Source organism: Neofelis nebulosa, chromosome 14 (assembly GCF_028018385.1).
Source record: "Neofelis nebulosa isolate mNeoNeb1 chromosome 14, mNeoNeb1.pri, whole genome shotgun sequence".
In the NCBI taxonomy this organism is placed as follows: domain Eukaryota; kingdom Metazoa; phylum Chordata; class Mammalia; order Carnivora; family Felidae; genus Neofelis; species Neofelis nebulosa.
The window spans coordinates 62,400,802-62,417,333 of NC_080795.1; the positions used below are offsets into that span (position 1 = coordinate 62,400,802).

Here is a 16,532-nt window from a genome sequence, read left to right on the forward strand (position 1 = left end):
GGTCATGCTGCTGCCGTGTGCTGCTCTCTGGGTCCTGGTGCCACTCTTGACCACCAGGGCTGACCCGCTACTGCTCTGCATCTTGTCCCCTAAGGCCCGAATCGGGACTCTCACTGCCATCCCGGGGTGCACTGTGCTGCACCCCCCGCCCCCTCAGCTCAGGCCACTGCTGCACCCTGTTAGCACTGGGCCCTTGTTGCTGCTGCACACCATTCCATCTCCCCTAGGGCCCAAGTCACTGTGTGAGCCCCGCAACTCAGGCACCAGCACCACCGCTGTGGCCAGTACACCTGTGCTCCAGGCCCCAGGTAGTTCCGTGTGTTCCTGAGGCCACAACCCCAGCTATGCTGCCCTTCTGAGTGCCAGCATGCCAGACTTGGGGTGAAGGGGGGCTCCCGTGGCTAGAACATCCCCCCAGGAGGGAAAGGGACAACGGGAGGACCCTAGCAGCCTTTGCTACTGAGGACCTCAAGAGCCCTGCCTGCCAGGATCCCTGCAGTTTTGGCCACTAAGGACCCCCCAGTCTTTACCAAAATTAACCTCAACTGATGGGGCTTCATGGAGACTATGCCTCTGTGCCCTCCTTGAAACCAGAGATGCTATACCCTACCTCGCCAGTGCACCGTTGGTAAGAATGTATCTGGTATGGTAATAATGGGAAAAAGTATGGTGGTTCCTCAAAAAATCTAAAATAGAACTACCATATGATCCCACAACCCCACTCCTGGGAATGTATCTGAAGGAAATGAAATCTGTATCTTTTTTTGTTGTTGTTGTTGTTGTTAATTTTTAAGTTTGTCTATTTGAGAGAGAAAGCCTGAGTGGGGGAGGAGAGGTGAGGAAGGGGAAAGAGAATTCCAAGCAGGCTCTGCACTGTCAATGGAGAGCCTGAAGTGGGGCTCGAATTCACAAACTGGGAGATCATGACCTGAGCTGAAGTCAGATGTTTAACTGACTGAGACACCCAGGCGCCCCTGAAATCTGTATCTTAAAGAGATACCTACACTCCATGCTCATTCCAGCATTATTCACAATAGGTAAGATATGGAAATAACCAAGTGTCTGTTGATAGATGAATGGATAAAGAAAATTGGTATATATACACAATGGGATATTATTCAGCCATAAAAAGAAGGAAATCTTGCTATCTGTGACAACGTGGATGGATAGGTAGGGCACTGTAATAAGCTGGCCAGAGAAAGATAACAACTGCGGGGTATCGCTTATAGGGGATCTAAAAAAGAGTCACACTTATCTAAACAGTGTAAAAGTGGTTGCTAGTGACTAGAGGTATGGAAACGGGGAGATGTAGATCAAAGGGTACAAATTTTGAATTAGAAGAAGAATAATTCCTGAGGATCTAATGCACAGTATGGTGATTACAGTTAATAATACTGTATTGTACACATGAAATTTGCTGAGAGTAGATCTTACGAATCCTCCCCCCTCCCCCAAAGAGTTAACCAGTGACAGGATGGATATGTTAATTATCTTCATCTTGGCAATGTCTATCGAATGATCAGACACTTTTCATACACTTTAAGTATATACAGTTATACCTGTCAATTATTCCTCCATAGAGCTGAAGGAAAAAAAGTGCAGAGCACATCGTGGGTACTCCATAAACACTGATGGAGTGAATAAGGTAACAGCCACTCCCTGACAGAGCTAAGGTTAGAACTGAAGCTTGTTCCTTTTTCAGTGCCATTCAACTTTTATTATGTATTTCTCACCAATGTTATTCAGAAGCACTTGCCATCATGTGTTATCTTACAAAATAAGGGAAACGAAGCTTGCGCCTTGACGTCCGATTGTTAAGTGTTGGTTTGTGCATTCATTCATTTATATGTTCATCATGTATCCATTTATCCAAGAAACACTGGTTGACCACCTGGCCTGTGCTAGGAAGTCTCCTAGCTATCTGGGATAGAACAGTGAATAAAACAAACAAAAATGGTAGGATGAATGACATTCTTGTCAAAAGTATGCTCAGTCCATACTCTTGATCCAATTTCTAAGTGTCTGCCATATGTAAGGCCATGTGCATAAAGTTTCATCATGACAGATAGACATATAGACTAATGGGCAACTTTTAACTAATGTATTAAATATGAAGTCTCTGCAATGAGGTGAAGGTAGTGAGAAGCCTTCCATAGCAGATATACTGAAATGATTGTGGTGCTTTACAAGGGCCTTTATTCTGTTCATGTTCTCATGGCTCCAGGGACAGTTGTTTTCATGGATGATTTAGAAGCGCAGAAGAAAACCTGATGATGTAACCGATCCTAAGAATATCCAAAAGAATGTCACTCAGACTCTGATGGTCATTCAGAAAGAGTTATCCAAATGTTTAAGCCGTGGCCATATCACTGGTACAAGGACATCATCTTCTGAAGTCACTAATTTCACCAGGACAGCATACATCGAATGTATGAGCTTTGGTATGTTCATTTTAAAGCCAAAAGGAGAAAAATAAATGGCCAAGCAGACAGGAAAACAATTCAATCTTATCAGTAAAATAAATGCAAATTTAAATTGCATGTCATTTTAAACCTAATTGGAAGATGTTTAAAAGGAAAAAGAAATACCTAGTTTATAGAGCCTTTTGTAGGTAAGGAATGGTTTCACATTTCTGATGGGAGGGTAAATTGTTATAAATTCTCAGAAGGGCAGCTTGCCCATATGGGGATATTGTATGAACTCTTCAAAATGGGCATAATTTTGTTTTACTTGGGAAAAATTATTTCTATACAATGTTTACTTTTAGTCATAAGCAGAAAAAATAAAATGTAGTACTTATAATGGAAAACGGTATTCATCTGCCCATTTCTGCCCATCCTCATAAACTTCTTGCCAGACATAATCACTTTTAACCATTTTAGCTCTTTCTTATAGTATTGAACTCAATTGTTGATGCTTCTACCAAGGGATTACCTTGCAAAACATGTACCCTAGAAATAGTAAAAGGAATGGGTACAAGATTAGGTACAGGGATGTTCATTATGTTGCTATTTAAATATTATAAGAAAATCACAAGCGATATTTGTCTGGATTGTTTGAATAAATGATGGCATAAACATATGATTGAAATATTAAGTAGCCACCTGTATAAAAATGGCATGGCAATAAATTAAAAAAAACTATAAATTACATAAATATGTAAGAGATTACCTCTGGCTAAAGGCTGATATCGAAGATGGATTTTTCTTTCTGTACTCTTCTTAATTACAAGATTCTCTTCAATAAATGTATGCTTTCATATAATCAGAAAAATGGTCACTGTTTTAAAATGTGCATCTTCTATTTTCTTGAATCTTGAGACTTTGATTTCATGTAATGTAGTGGTGGGGCAGTTTGCAAGAAAAGGATTGAGTGAAGTGGTTGTTTTCCTAAGACATATTTCGGAGACATCTTTGCTTTTGGTCCAGTTCTGTGTTGGGGAAACATATTAATATGGGCAATGATATGGTATCTGCATACCAGAAGGGAAAGAGCTTGACTAGAGTCTACTTTAGTCATGCAATACAATACATGGAGGTCTGTGCAGAACTGACAGATAAATGGGGTACCAAACCCCAGCAGAAACCCAAGTAGGCAAGTGGTCAAATCCAGCAAGATTGGGAGGTGCAGGAAGGGGGACATGCACATCTAGTCAGGGTCCAGAGAAAGGGGGTGGGTAGCATTCAGCAAAAGTAGTGCTGGCGTAGAATCAATGAATGGGATTTTTCTGGAGGGTCTCATGGCTTAGGACTGTGATGAAAGATGAATCATTCTGAGCCCACTGACCTTACTCTGAAATTCTGAGGGGAATTCTGAGGGGGAATTTTGAGGGGAAATTCTGCCTCAATCAAGTTAGAGTCACAAATTCTGGGATGAGCTCCTTGGCAGAACTAGGAATGGGAGGAACAGAGGACAGAGTCAGGCAGAGCTGTCCTGTGACGGACTTTGAGAGGAAAAGGACATGGGTCTCATCCAATTTGAAGCAAAGGATTTGGGGGTGTAACCATTTTGAGAATGTGAGAATACAGGAGTTCCAGAAGCAGCAGGTAGAAAATTTCAGATGGAAGCTCGCCCAAAATGTACTAAGGCAGATTGAGGAGATGATCTGAAGGACTGGCAAAAATCTCTCTGTGGTCAACTGACATGTGGCTTTAGGCTAAGTATGTATAAATAAATTTAAATATATATATATAATCTCCACTTAAATTTACATAATAAAAGTATCCTGAGTGTTAGGCACTCATCACATGAAAGTCGTGTGTACTCGGGTAGTTGAGGCAATGCTGCCCCAACCTCAGTGACTTGCTATAACAGAGGTGTATTCCTCTTTCACATGATAGTTTTAAGAGAGTAAGGCAGCTTTCCTCCACGCACAAACTCAGAGATCCAGGTGCCTTCCATTTTGGCAAGCCACCATCTTCAATACGTAGCCTCCATATTGCCTAGGAAAGGGAAGGAACAGAGTGGAAGACGACACTGGGAATTTTGCGGCTGGATTTGGAAGTGGTACACGCATGCCTCTGGCCTGGATGCAGCCATCTGTCCCAATCCAACTACAAGTGCAGCTGGGAAATACAGTGTTTCTGTGTGCTCAGGAAGAGAAATGGGGTGGCGACAGTTCTCGACATGTGGTCCTGGATCAACAGAGTCAAAATCAACTGGGATCTTGTTAGAAGAGAAAAGACTGACTGAATCAGGAGTTCAGCAGTGTTTCTACAAACACTTCAGGTGATTCTGATGCAATTAAGGTTGGAAAAACCCAGGGTCAGGGATTATTTAGCCATTCTTTTTTACGTATTTGTTAATTTGTAAATGTTACAGATTACATATAGATAGTGCATGTTCATAAAACTGTATATGCTTTTGAGCGTTTACCCACAGACTCTACTGGGAAGTAAGCTTACAGCTTCTACAATGTGCAAACCTAAACATACCTTACCAATTTTGAACTTCATACAATACACAAAGATGTTCATAAAAACCGAATGCATTTTTGAGCATTCGTTTATGGAGTCAAGTAATTTTATGTACTTGTAAGCATTTATTTACTTAAAGGTTAAAAGGTTTTGAGGATGTCTAACTACGGTTGAGCCATTTGCAGGAAGTCAAACAAGTCTGAGTAGAAATGCTAATGACAAATTAGAAGCAGGATCAAATAGCCTGGCATGGGACTAAAAGCCCAGGACAAAAATGACATAATCTTAAAGATATTTTCTTAAAGAAAAAAAATTGGAAATGCAAAGAATGAAATGCGGTGGGACCACTGGATATGGGTAATCAGCAAGTTGTGACCCTCATGGAGGACCCATACACGTGAACAGTGTTACAGCTGTGAACACGACCAAGAGTGAAAATGTGAAATAAAAACATGAAAAGCGTTGATGCAAGTGGTTCTCTTGATCCGTTGACTGAAACCCCTTCTATATTATTAAAATGTCCACTGGGGGCGTGTCATTCAAAACTAAAAGCTGCAGATTCAAAAGCAGCTCAGCTACTGTCCACCCAGAAATGGACCCCAGCATGAATCACCAACCAGTATTTAATTACAGCCACCTATGAAATGCTTCAAAAGCTGAAATACTGGACTCTTGAAGTGTTGTATGTTAAAACAATGAGATTGTTCATTTGTTTAAAGATATACATAAACCTCATCAATATTTCATTAACACTTAAAACTTTTTTTTAAGTTTATTCATTTATTTTTGAGAATGAGAGAGAGGGAGGAAGGGAGAGAGAGAGGGAGAGAGAGAGAGAGAGAGAGAGAGAGGGAGAGGGAGAGGGAGAGGGAGAGAATGAGCAAGCAGGGGAGGGGCAGAGAGGAGAGACAGAATCCCAAGCAGGCTCCACACCATCAGTGCAGAACCTGATGTGGGGCTCGAACTCACAAACTGAGATCATGACCTGAGCCGAGATCAAGAGTCAGATGCTTAACTGACTGTGCCACCCAGGCACCCCTCATTAACACTTTTAAGATCTGCTAGAATGGCATATGTCATGATGAATGCAGGTATTTTCTTTCTAATTGGTTTGTAAGTTATAAAAGTAATACAGGCTCATGGACAAAAATGATCTGATACAGACGGTTGCAGAATGAAAAGTAAACGTTGTCCTCTTCCATATTTCTATGCTTCCCAGACATAACCACTGCCACTAGTGCCTGATGTTATTCTTAGGGAAAATGTCCACAGGCCAAGAGTCCTTGACCTGTATTTTAGGACTATCTCATTTAGAACAGGCATCTTGATAAGCTGTGACAAATAAGGCAAAGACAACATACTTAGAAAATAACAGTGGAAACTGAGAGAATTATAAAACTCAAGCTAAGGCCAACAATAAAGTAAGTGTATCAATACACAAGTGCTGGAAGATGGGAACACTCCTCACAATACGTTCTAGTAATACAGAGTTGTGCATTTTTGCCGGGGCAGATGGAAAGGGCAAAGGACCAAAGGGAGAAAAATCAAACTTGTCTAATACTCAGGGAAGCCAGAGGAGGAGAATTAGGATGCCCTCCAGGGAAGAACAGGGAACATCCTCACTTGTTCACTCAAATTTCTTAGGTCACATCTCAAATCTGAATGGTAACATCTGGAATCTGTAGCCACATCTATTCCTTTGCCCATTAATTTAAGATACATTAATTCGTGTCTACTGGATGACATTAGTTCTGATATCAAAGAGTTTCTAACAGAGATGGAGAAGACAAGATATTTGGAGACTAGTCAAGATGGTATATAAAAAGATAAACTGAATATAATTAAGTGCCAGCCCTGCATGGTGCCATGAGCAACACTTAATTAAACTCAGGCTATAATCCATGTTCTGGTTCTAAGAAAAGAACCTCCTACAATTTCTCACTTTCCACTGTAACTAATACCTCGATCTCAGTCCTAAAATGTAATTTAGCAATAAGTATATTTCCATTATCAAAAGGGAAATCTGTTGTTCTTGAAATGTATGTATGTTTACATGTGTGTGCATGTTTAAAAATACCCAGTTTCAGGGGGAGGCAGGGTGGATTTGATTGCATGTAGTGATTGATTCTTCAAATTTAGTACCTCTGGGAAAAGAAGTCATAGCATCATAAAATCCAGAGAGAGAGAGAAGCCTGAGAAATCAACAAGGTCAACCTCTTGCCTCTGGTGGGATGGAGCTCCTGACTGATTACCTAGCCAGAAAGTTACAGTGATGTTCTTGTATATATTTTCTTCTTGCATATACTGAATCAAAGTACAGCCAGGCATCTGGTACTGGAACATTATAAAGCCATATGTGAGGCTCACTATTACAAAAATGCCTGGAAGGAAACTAAGTTAATACATATGGCTTTACATTTACAGATGAAGACTCATTCATCATCAAAGACTCAGAATGATCATTGCCCTGACATAGAAAAGAACTTAAGAGAGATATCGATTTTCATTTATGTATCATCCCCTTCAACACAAGCAACTATGAGAAAGACGTGTGCATTTCCTGGACTTGATCTTGGGTTTGCAACACATTTCACAAGGGATTAAAGGGTCCAAGGTCTCTTAGACAAGACTATGTTATGTCAGCTTCACCTCAGAGACAACTTACGTTGTGGAATCTGCAAAAGAATAATACTTACACATTATGCTAAGGTCATAAACAGTACTGGAGATTCTTAAAAAAAATGATAAGAGACAAAATAGCAGACAGCTCTGGAACGGAACCCTGTGGCTACACTCCAAACTCTGCATGGTTTCCTTTTCCAGGAGAAAGAACATGCGACTCAGACTCCATCACCTCACATATCTGATCAGAGAAGACATTAACAAGAGAGCTTTTTAAAAATCCTATGATTAACAAAAGTGAAAGAGGAAACGAATCTTCCCATGTTTTCAGTGTTGGCACGATCTTCTTAGGATCTCAAAATCAAAGTTTCTTTCCCTTCCAATTTTGACCTTTTTTATTTGGCAGACGTTGATTTTTTTTTTTCCAGCCTGTGTTTCTAATGGAGCTTGAAATTAACATGGCTTTTTGTTTACCTCCTAATTTGTGCACCGCCATCATCAATGTTGTCAGCACAGTTCTGGGAATAGGGTTTGTTTACTGCTTCTGTTGAGCAAGCAAATAGAGAAATACAGAAAAGACTGTTCTGCTCATCCCATCCCAGCTCAGATTCCCCCACCATGCACAGAAATGGCCTTCATCAAGCAGCCAATGACCTTCTCAGGTCCAAGTGCCAACAACCATCTTTGAGTGCTTGTCCTCCATGGCATTTCTGGGCTGCTTTTGACATAGCTGAGTATAGCCTGACCCCTTCCACTCTTTGTTAACAGGTGACCCAGAAACTGAACCTTTCCCCAGGTATCTCCATTCTTCAAAGGATTCCCTATAGGCTTTTTAGGTGCTTGCATCTTCTCTTAGTCCTTTGTGAGATTACCTATTTTTGAGTTTTCAGAAGCATGCACTCTCATGCTCACTTGCTCTCTCCTATATGTGTGTGTGTGTGTGTGTGTGTGTGTGTGTGTATCACATCCAATTCTACCTGTATATTTCTGATATTGCCTTTGCCTTTTCATTTGGACTTATGTATATGCTTCCTGACCATAGCAGCTTCAGTTTGGGAAGAGGGAAGCAATATTTTTTCCCCAGAAAGTATTATTAAAACTTCACAACAATCATGGAAACAGAGTTTTTGGTTTGTTTTTGTTTGTTTTTTTGTTTTTTTGTCTTTAATCTTCATGGTCTTTTGATCCCACTCTTTTGTCCATATTTTAGCTTCTACTGTCTTATTACCAACATTCAACTTTTCATAAAGGGTTCTGTAATCAGTAAATACATTTGGTTCCCAAATGCATTTATGCTTTAAATTTTTACTTTTTAAAAACTTAGTATTTACTCTAAATGCAAAATCCAGTGCCACCAAGTATTTCATAATATCGTATGACCATTATCATCATCCATTTCTGGAACTTTTTCATCATCCAAAATAGAAACTTTGTATTCATTCAACAACAGCCTCCCTTGTCCCCACCCCCAGCCTCAGGTAACCTCCAGTCTACTTTCTGTCTCCATGAATTTGCCTATTCTAAGTACTCCATATAAGCGGAATAATATATTTGTTCTTTTGTGTCTGGCTTCTGTTTTCAATGTTCATTCATGTTCTAGTACTTGTCAAAATTACATTGCTTTTGAGGGTTGAATAATATTCCAACACATACACATTCTGTTTATCCATTTATGTGTTGATACACATTTGGGTTGTTTCTGTTTTTGCTATTCTGCACGATGCTGTGAACCTTGATGTACAAGATCAGTTTTAGTCTTTGCTTTCCACAGAAGGACCCTCTTTTGTTTGCAAATTTCTCAACTGCATCCAGGAATAATGTCCAGCAAGGTCTTGATTACTAATTTATCCTGGCCTACAACTGGGGAGTGGCTGTGGTTCTAGTCACCTGTTTGATTTCAGATCCATGCTTTACTTGCCTTTGCCTGCTCTGTTTGCAGGCAACTACATTCCCCAGACTCCTTTGCCCTCTGGCCTCCAGGCAGTTTTAACCAATGGGACACTAAGAAGAGACTGAGGGATAGAAGAAGGGAAAGCCCAGCATATTTCTTCCTCTATCACTTTGCTTCTGGAGGCACTTGGGCAGTGGCTGCATCTCCTCTTGGCTCCAGCTCCCACCAGAAGAGGCCAGTGAGGTTCTAAGTTCTGCCTCCTCCTCTGTCCCTCCAGCCCCAGGAAAGGTAGAAACTTCCTACTTTGCTAATTTCTGTGTTGTCTCACTGTCACACCTGTGCTGCTAATTCCCTTCTTTAAGTTCCCTTCTCTAAATATACCTGGAGTAGTTTCTGGGCTCCTGACTGGAGCTTGACTGATAACCGTCCTATGGGGAAAAGAAGATCTAAAATTTCTCAGGATGCAGAACCTATAGCAGCAACTCCTACCTGTCTTCAGTGTACCATTTACTTAACAGAATATTTAGCTGCGATTCCATTTCCACACCTCCCTGGTAGCTCGGTGTGGCCGCGACAGCAAATTCTGGCCAAAGTGATGTAATCTGATGCACTGTGTGTCACGTTCTAAACCTTCTTTGTAAGTAAGCTGCTCCATACTCTGCACCATCTTCCCATGGTTGGAGCAAGGATGATAATTGGAGTCCCATCGTGGAACAAGAGGACATGGGCCACACCATCTTCCCATGGTTGGAGCAAGGATCTGACAATTGGAGTCCCATCGTGGAACAAGAGGACATGGGCCACACTCTGGGGAGGGCAGGACCTAAAGCTGGAAAGAGCCTGATCCCTTGAGAACCTTGTGGAATAAAGCCACCATCACAGCCCTGTTCTACCTCTGCAATTTTATGTGAGAAGAAAATAAAATCTTCTTTTGTCTAAGCTGCTGCTATTTTGAGTCTCTGTTTATCGCACCCAATCTGAATCCTTACAAATTCAGGACCCATATCATGAGCTTGATTTGTCCCACATGGCTGAATTTTCTTATGCTTTTTCTTACTAGATTAAAGCAAGATCCTTGATCCTCTGATCTCATTCTACGTTTGGGTCTCCTCCTGTTTATACTTGGAATTGACCTATTCTCATCTATAAAGCTTTGAAAAAGCTTTATTCCCTCTAACACCCTCTGCTTTGCTTATTAAATTTTCTTTGAAAGGGGGGTAAAACCCAGCCCCTCACCAAGCCCATATCCAACACAGAAAATGATTAGAGACTGGGATGTTAGAGAATTCTTAATTAAAAGCTTGGGAACATTGTTCCTCAAGTATTAATAAAGCCAGTAAAATGGAGAATCAGCATGGCCTAACACCACAAGACAGACTGTTAGTGTCCCGGTCTGATAGCCTCTCTTCACAGAGCTGATGGGCTGTAACTATACCTAATGGCTGCCAAGCACAGATAAATCTCACCTATACTTTACCCAAGTGGGCGTCAATTAGAAATATGGACGACTAGGATGATGGCTCTCAAACTTTATTGTGCATAAAAATCACTTGGGGGAACTTGTCTGAAATGAGGATCCCCACCCTTCTGCTTGTGATTTAGATGGTCTGAAGTGGGGGCCACAAACTTGTCTGTTGAAAAGGACCCCAGATGCCTCTAAAGCTCATGGTCTATGGACCGCACTATGCGAGATGCTGCTCCTGAGGAACTCATGAAGGTTATAAAACAGCCACAAGTGGAGAGAGCTGTCATCAGCTGTGGGGAGGGGCTGGAGAACATTAATTGATGCCTACTATGTTCCAGGGGCTCTGCTAGGCATTTTCCAGACATCATCTTTGCTTATGCTTATGATAACCTGCATAACTCTTAATAATTACTATTATTAATACCCTTGCTTTACAGTGAGCAACCCGAGGCTCAGGGAAATGAAGCAACTTGCCTAAAGTTGCAAAGTGGTTTCAAAGCTGGGTATGTGTGTGCTGGATATATCCTATTTATTTTCCTAGTTTTGCTCTGCACCCCTCCCTACCATGCTCTGTACTCCTAGACACTGGCCTATACACACTGCATCACAGGGCCCTCTGACCCTCCCGTTGGGTTGGGTCCTGCCAACGGGAGGTCCTGGAAGAAGGGCTGGGGGAGAGAGAAAGGGAGGTCAGGGTATTGATTCCCCAGCCTCCCTCACTGCAGGTCATATCACAGTTCTTATCAACGGCTCCTGCTACATGACTCTTTCTAGGTTCCTATAACTGTTCCCTCTTCTTGCCCCTTCAGGTCTAGGGCTGATAACCGGTGTCCTTTGTCATGTAACTAGGATGAAGTAGGATATTGACCTTTTTCTTTCCCCACAGCCTGCCTGTGACTTTGTAAGTATGATTATTTCTTTATTAAATTCCCTTCCAATCACCCCATTTGAGTGTTACGTCTGTTTCCTGCCAGGAATCTGACTGATAGAGTTTGCTTGGCTCCAAAGTCTTCCTTGCCCCTGTTCTACGTGGCCTACATCAGTCCCCTGGTGAGGAGGACGATGATGGTGGTGATGATGAAGAAGTAGATAATAATGGCAGCAGTGACCACACTGGCTGAGCACTTACACGCAGGTTGTTGTGCTGAGTGCCTCACATGGACATTCTTATTTAATTTCCACAAGTGCCTTGGGTATTAGGCCCTGTTTCACTTCCTTTGTATGGCAGAGGAAAACAAGGATCAGTATGATTAAGTAGTAGAACCCAGAGAAGCCAGTAAAAGGTGGCACAAAGATACATGAGCAATACTTACTCCTTCAAGTGAGTGTCAGTGCCATCACACATTATTTGTCCGGCCAAATGTGTGTGAATAAAATTCATAAAAATAAAAATGTTGAATGAAAAGTCTGTGTCACTTATTTTTCAGACCTGAATTTGAAAAAATTCACTTTGCCCCAAAAGGGAATATGGTGTTATGTGACAGTTTTCTTTCTACTCTCTCGAGCACAACTCAGTTCGAACCCTTCCATTGAACACATGGCGTGTTGTCATGGCTGCCTAACACCCTCCAGCCTCTCCCTGTATTCCTTGGCATCCTGCTTATCACAGTACTAGATAAACGTGCCGAAAATGTATTCTTATTATGGTCACATCTCTGGAAATTATCAATGTAATTCAAAGATTACTGCTAAAGTACACCAAAATTCCAGGATAAGATCTTCCATGATTCCCAAATTATTTTTCTGGCCTTGAATGCAACTACTCTCTTATATATCCAGAAGCCTATAAAATCAAATTGTATGCATGATTAAGCCATACTCTTTGAATATGTCTTATGCTTATAACATATAGGTCTTTGCTTACAGAGTGCTCTTTGCTTAGAATTCCACTCCCTCTCAAAAGTTCCATAGAGACATCCCTTATCTCTGGATATTTATTTAGCTCTTGGGTCTCTGATAACCTTACTTCCATATTTATTGTCCTGCCTTATTGCGGTTTATGCTCCCGCTTAAGGAAACTAATTCTGCTCTTATTTGCTGAGTCCCATCTATGCTCCTGACACGCAGTATAGCCTCGCATCCCTGGAACAAAACAGACTTATTCTCTGCATCCACAGAATTTACCTTCTGGTACTTAAAAAATAATTTCGGAAGCCTCTTCTGCCTTTCTTAAGGAAAAGTGAATCTTCATACTCCAGACGTTTGTGGTCACTTCTGGAAATGGGGATGAGAAGAAGCACTAACATTTTGCCTGGGCCGTTTCTCCTGCTCAGAATTCTTTCTTTCATCCATGTCTCATTATTCTCTTTTCATTCTTCCTCCCCAGCAACTGCCTCTCTAGTTTGAAAAGAATCCTTTTCCTTCCTTTGTCAGCCCATTTCCTTTGCTTCGTCTCCTTTAATTCCAATAATGTTTCAGCCCTCATATTGTTGGTTTATCTGCTTGTCTCTCCAGGGTTGGGTATGGAGTATTCAATATCTATTCTACCTTGTTTCTAGCAGGTTTCCTTGTCCTGCGGTGGCTGTGAAACTAAGTACTATATTTTCCAGACTCCTTTGCAGCTAGACTGTAAGTTTGATGAATTACTCTTTCATGAGATTTTGATAGAGGAAGTGAGTTGGATGCTGTATCCCCAGTGGTGGAGACACTGGGCTTTTCTGTGGCAGGGCTCCTGGGAACAGCCATTTCTCCAAGGGTATCCAGAATCACTTGCAATGATGGGCTCCCTTAGCCCTGAATAACAGCTAAGGCAGTGGGCCCTTAGTTTCAGCAATTTCCCTGGTACTGTCCTGAATCCCTACCTTCCTCATTTAGGCAGACAGAGTAATTGACCTCATAAGGCCAGATGGCTGGTATTGTTTGGGAGTCATTTCTAGAATTCGCAGGGACCCTGGACCTCTTCTTAGCCCTTCCAACAATTTTATAAGTACTTAATTCCCTATCTTAAATATTTTCTGCATGAAATGGCTAGAGAGTTTCTACTTCTCACATCTGAGCCCTGACTGATATCCCTACCAGACAGAGAGTTGTTGATGGCAGGGTTGATATCTTATCTTTGTCTCCTCTGTGTCTAGAATAGTGCCTGTTGTATAGTGGAAAGACATTAATGTGTATTGATGTGAATAAGCACTTTAGAGTCCAACAATGTGCTAAATATTCTCTATAAACTAATTCTTACAACTGTCCTAAAAGATGGGAATAATTTGCATAATTTTACAAATAGACTTAGAGAGATTTAGCAAATTACTCAAAAAATCCGATATAGGACCTGGTATCTATTGCCAGATTTAAACCCAGCTTTTCAGTCTTCAAAATTCTTGTTCCTTGTACTATGCCACTGCCTTCTTGTAAGATAAAGGTATTTCACAAGAAAACAACAGAAAATATATGACTGATTATCTTAATGATTCATTGAAAACACTATCATAGGGCTGCAAATTTTGACTCTTGAGGGTAAGGATTACATTCTTAAAATAGTCTGTTTCCTACTGCGTGTGTAAGATGTTGTAATAAGTGGTCTATAGTGTTCCCTGGAATATTAACTCACCCCATGTCTTTGTAGTTAGTCACAAAGTGGTCAATAGAATGTGGGAAAGCTAAGATGTTAAAGATACAGATCTCAAAATTGCAATTTTCCCTTTATCAAGAGCCACTGGTACAAAACCAGTAATGAAAGTATTTAAGAGATTCCTTCCCCCCCCCCCAAAAAAAGAGGTTAGAGTGGGAGAGAGCCAAAGCAGAAGAGACTCTTAAAAACTGAGAACTGAGGGTTGATGGGGGGTGGGAGGGAGGGTAGGGTAGGTGACGGGTATTGAAGAGGGCATCTTTTGGGATGAGCACTGGGTGTTGTACGGAAACCAATTTGACAATAAATTTCATATATTTACAAAAAAAGAGAGATTCCTTCCTGTCACATGTCTTTGGTGGGACTTAAGGAAGGCACTTTCCATCATAAACATTCACACACCCAAACTAGAAAGCCAATACAGAGCATAAACCACTTTATGCCCCTGTATGGACATAGTAATTAGTTCCAAACACTGATGGCATGCAGGTGTGAGAACAGCAGGGAGGAAAATTAGATAATCTCTTGGTAATTTGCTAGTTTACAGGTTGAGAGAGGTATTCTGGCTTTTCTTCACTTATATTTTTCCACTTGGCCAAATACAGAAAAACTGAGACGGTGATTACGGAATTCCTCCAAGATATTAAATGTGAGACCTGATAATCTGTTAGCAACCTGAAAGTACTCATGTTTATCAAGAAGTATGTGGAGGGGCGCCTGGGTGGCTCAGTCAATTGGGCGTCCGACTCTTGATCTCCGCTCAGGTCATGATCTCACAGTTGTGAGTTGACCCTGAGTTAGGCTCTACTCACTGCACTGTGCCGACAGCACAGAGCCTGCTTTGGATTGAATCTCTTTCCCTCTCTGCCTCTCTCCCACTTGCTCGCATGTGCGTGCGCGCGCTCTCTCTCAAAATAAATAAATAACCTTAAAAAAAAAGAAGTACGTGGAACTTAATGAATTCATTTTCTTTTTCCTTAGAAAGCATGCTATATTGGGAGCATTTGGGATAGCAGGCAGGATATATAATAAGCAATTTCAAAGAGCAACATGGTTCTTCCATGTAGAAAGTGGTGCATGGGGATGGGATAAAGCAGAGAGGTTCAGCCTACACACCTTTGTAAGGAACATCACTTGCGACCTCGTTTATTGCATTTTTTCCCTAAGTCTGAAATATTCACTCTTGGTTTACATGATTTGATGGGAAGAACAAATGCTCTAATTTATAAAGGCAAGTCTAGGTGACTGAAAATAAGACATGAACTCTGTGGTTCCTGAGCGCTTGGAATCAATGTAAGGGCCTCTCAGCCCTGATTAAGTCTCCCAGAAAACATTCCCCTTTTACTTTTCTTGTTGGCTGATCTTTCTCCTTCTGCCTCTGGACTAGGACCCTCCTTTTGTGGCACTCGGCTTCCCCCAGCTCTTATTTTCTCTCTGGCCCTGGGAGAGCCACCTTTTCACCTGATTCCAAACAATCTCCTCTGCGTTTTTGACCACAAGCCCTTTTCTCTAGTTAATTCCCTTTGACATCTACAACCAAATGCCCAATAGCAGATCAATCATATTTGCTTTTACATCTTACTCTGACCTGAAAATTAATGTGTCTGAAAGGTAATTAATTATCTGTCTTCTCTTCAGTGTTGTCTTTAGTATCATCCTATGATTCTGCTTATATTGGGACTTGAAATCAGGTGGCCTCCTCAATCTTATTTGCCTTAGAAAAGGCTTGTAATATGCTATTTCTTCTTCATTCTTGAAATCACTTCTCCTTTCCAAACCTTCACCCTCTCATATCTGGATTATTTTTAAGATTTCATTTATTTTTTAAAGTAATCTCTACACCCAATGTGGGGCTCAAACTCACAACCCCCAAGATCAAGAGTTGCATGTTCTACTGAATGAGCCAACCAAGTGGCCCTCTGGATTATTTTAATAACCTCTTAGCATTCACAACAGTCCCACAACTCTTATTGGAGTCCACATCTCAATCCTTACCATTCTTTTTAAAAATGGAGTATATCCTCTATGCTGTGCTTTTCATCTCTGTGACTTATTTATTTTATAACTGGAAGT

General features: G+C 41.1%; 1 protein-coding gene and 1 long non-coding RNA gene across 6 annotated transcripts in view; both read right to left on the bottom strand.

Moving 5' to 3' along the window:
* Positions 1 to 16,532, bottom strand: part of SAMD12 (sterile alpha motif domain containing 12) — a 386,116-nt gene that overhangs the window by 94,622 nt on the left and 274,962 nt on the right. The gene's annotated exons all lie outside the window — the stretch shown is intronic.
* Positions 2,180 to 16,532, bottom strand: part of LOC131494478 (uncharacterized) — a 52,641-nt gene continuing 38,288 nt past the window's right edge. Inside the window, exon 2 of the long non-coding RNA XR_009253429.1 lies at positions 2,180 to 3,430. This is a non-coding gene — a long non-coding RNA (uncharacterized LOC131494478). The remainder of the gene's footprint in view (positions 3,431 to 16,532) is intronic.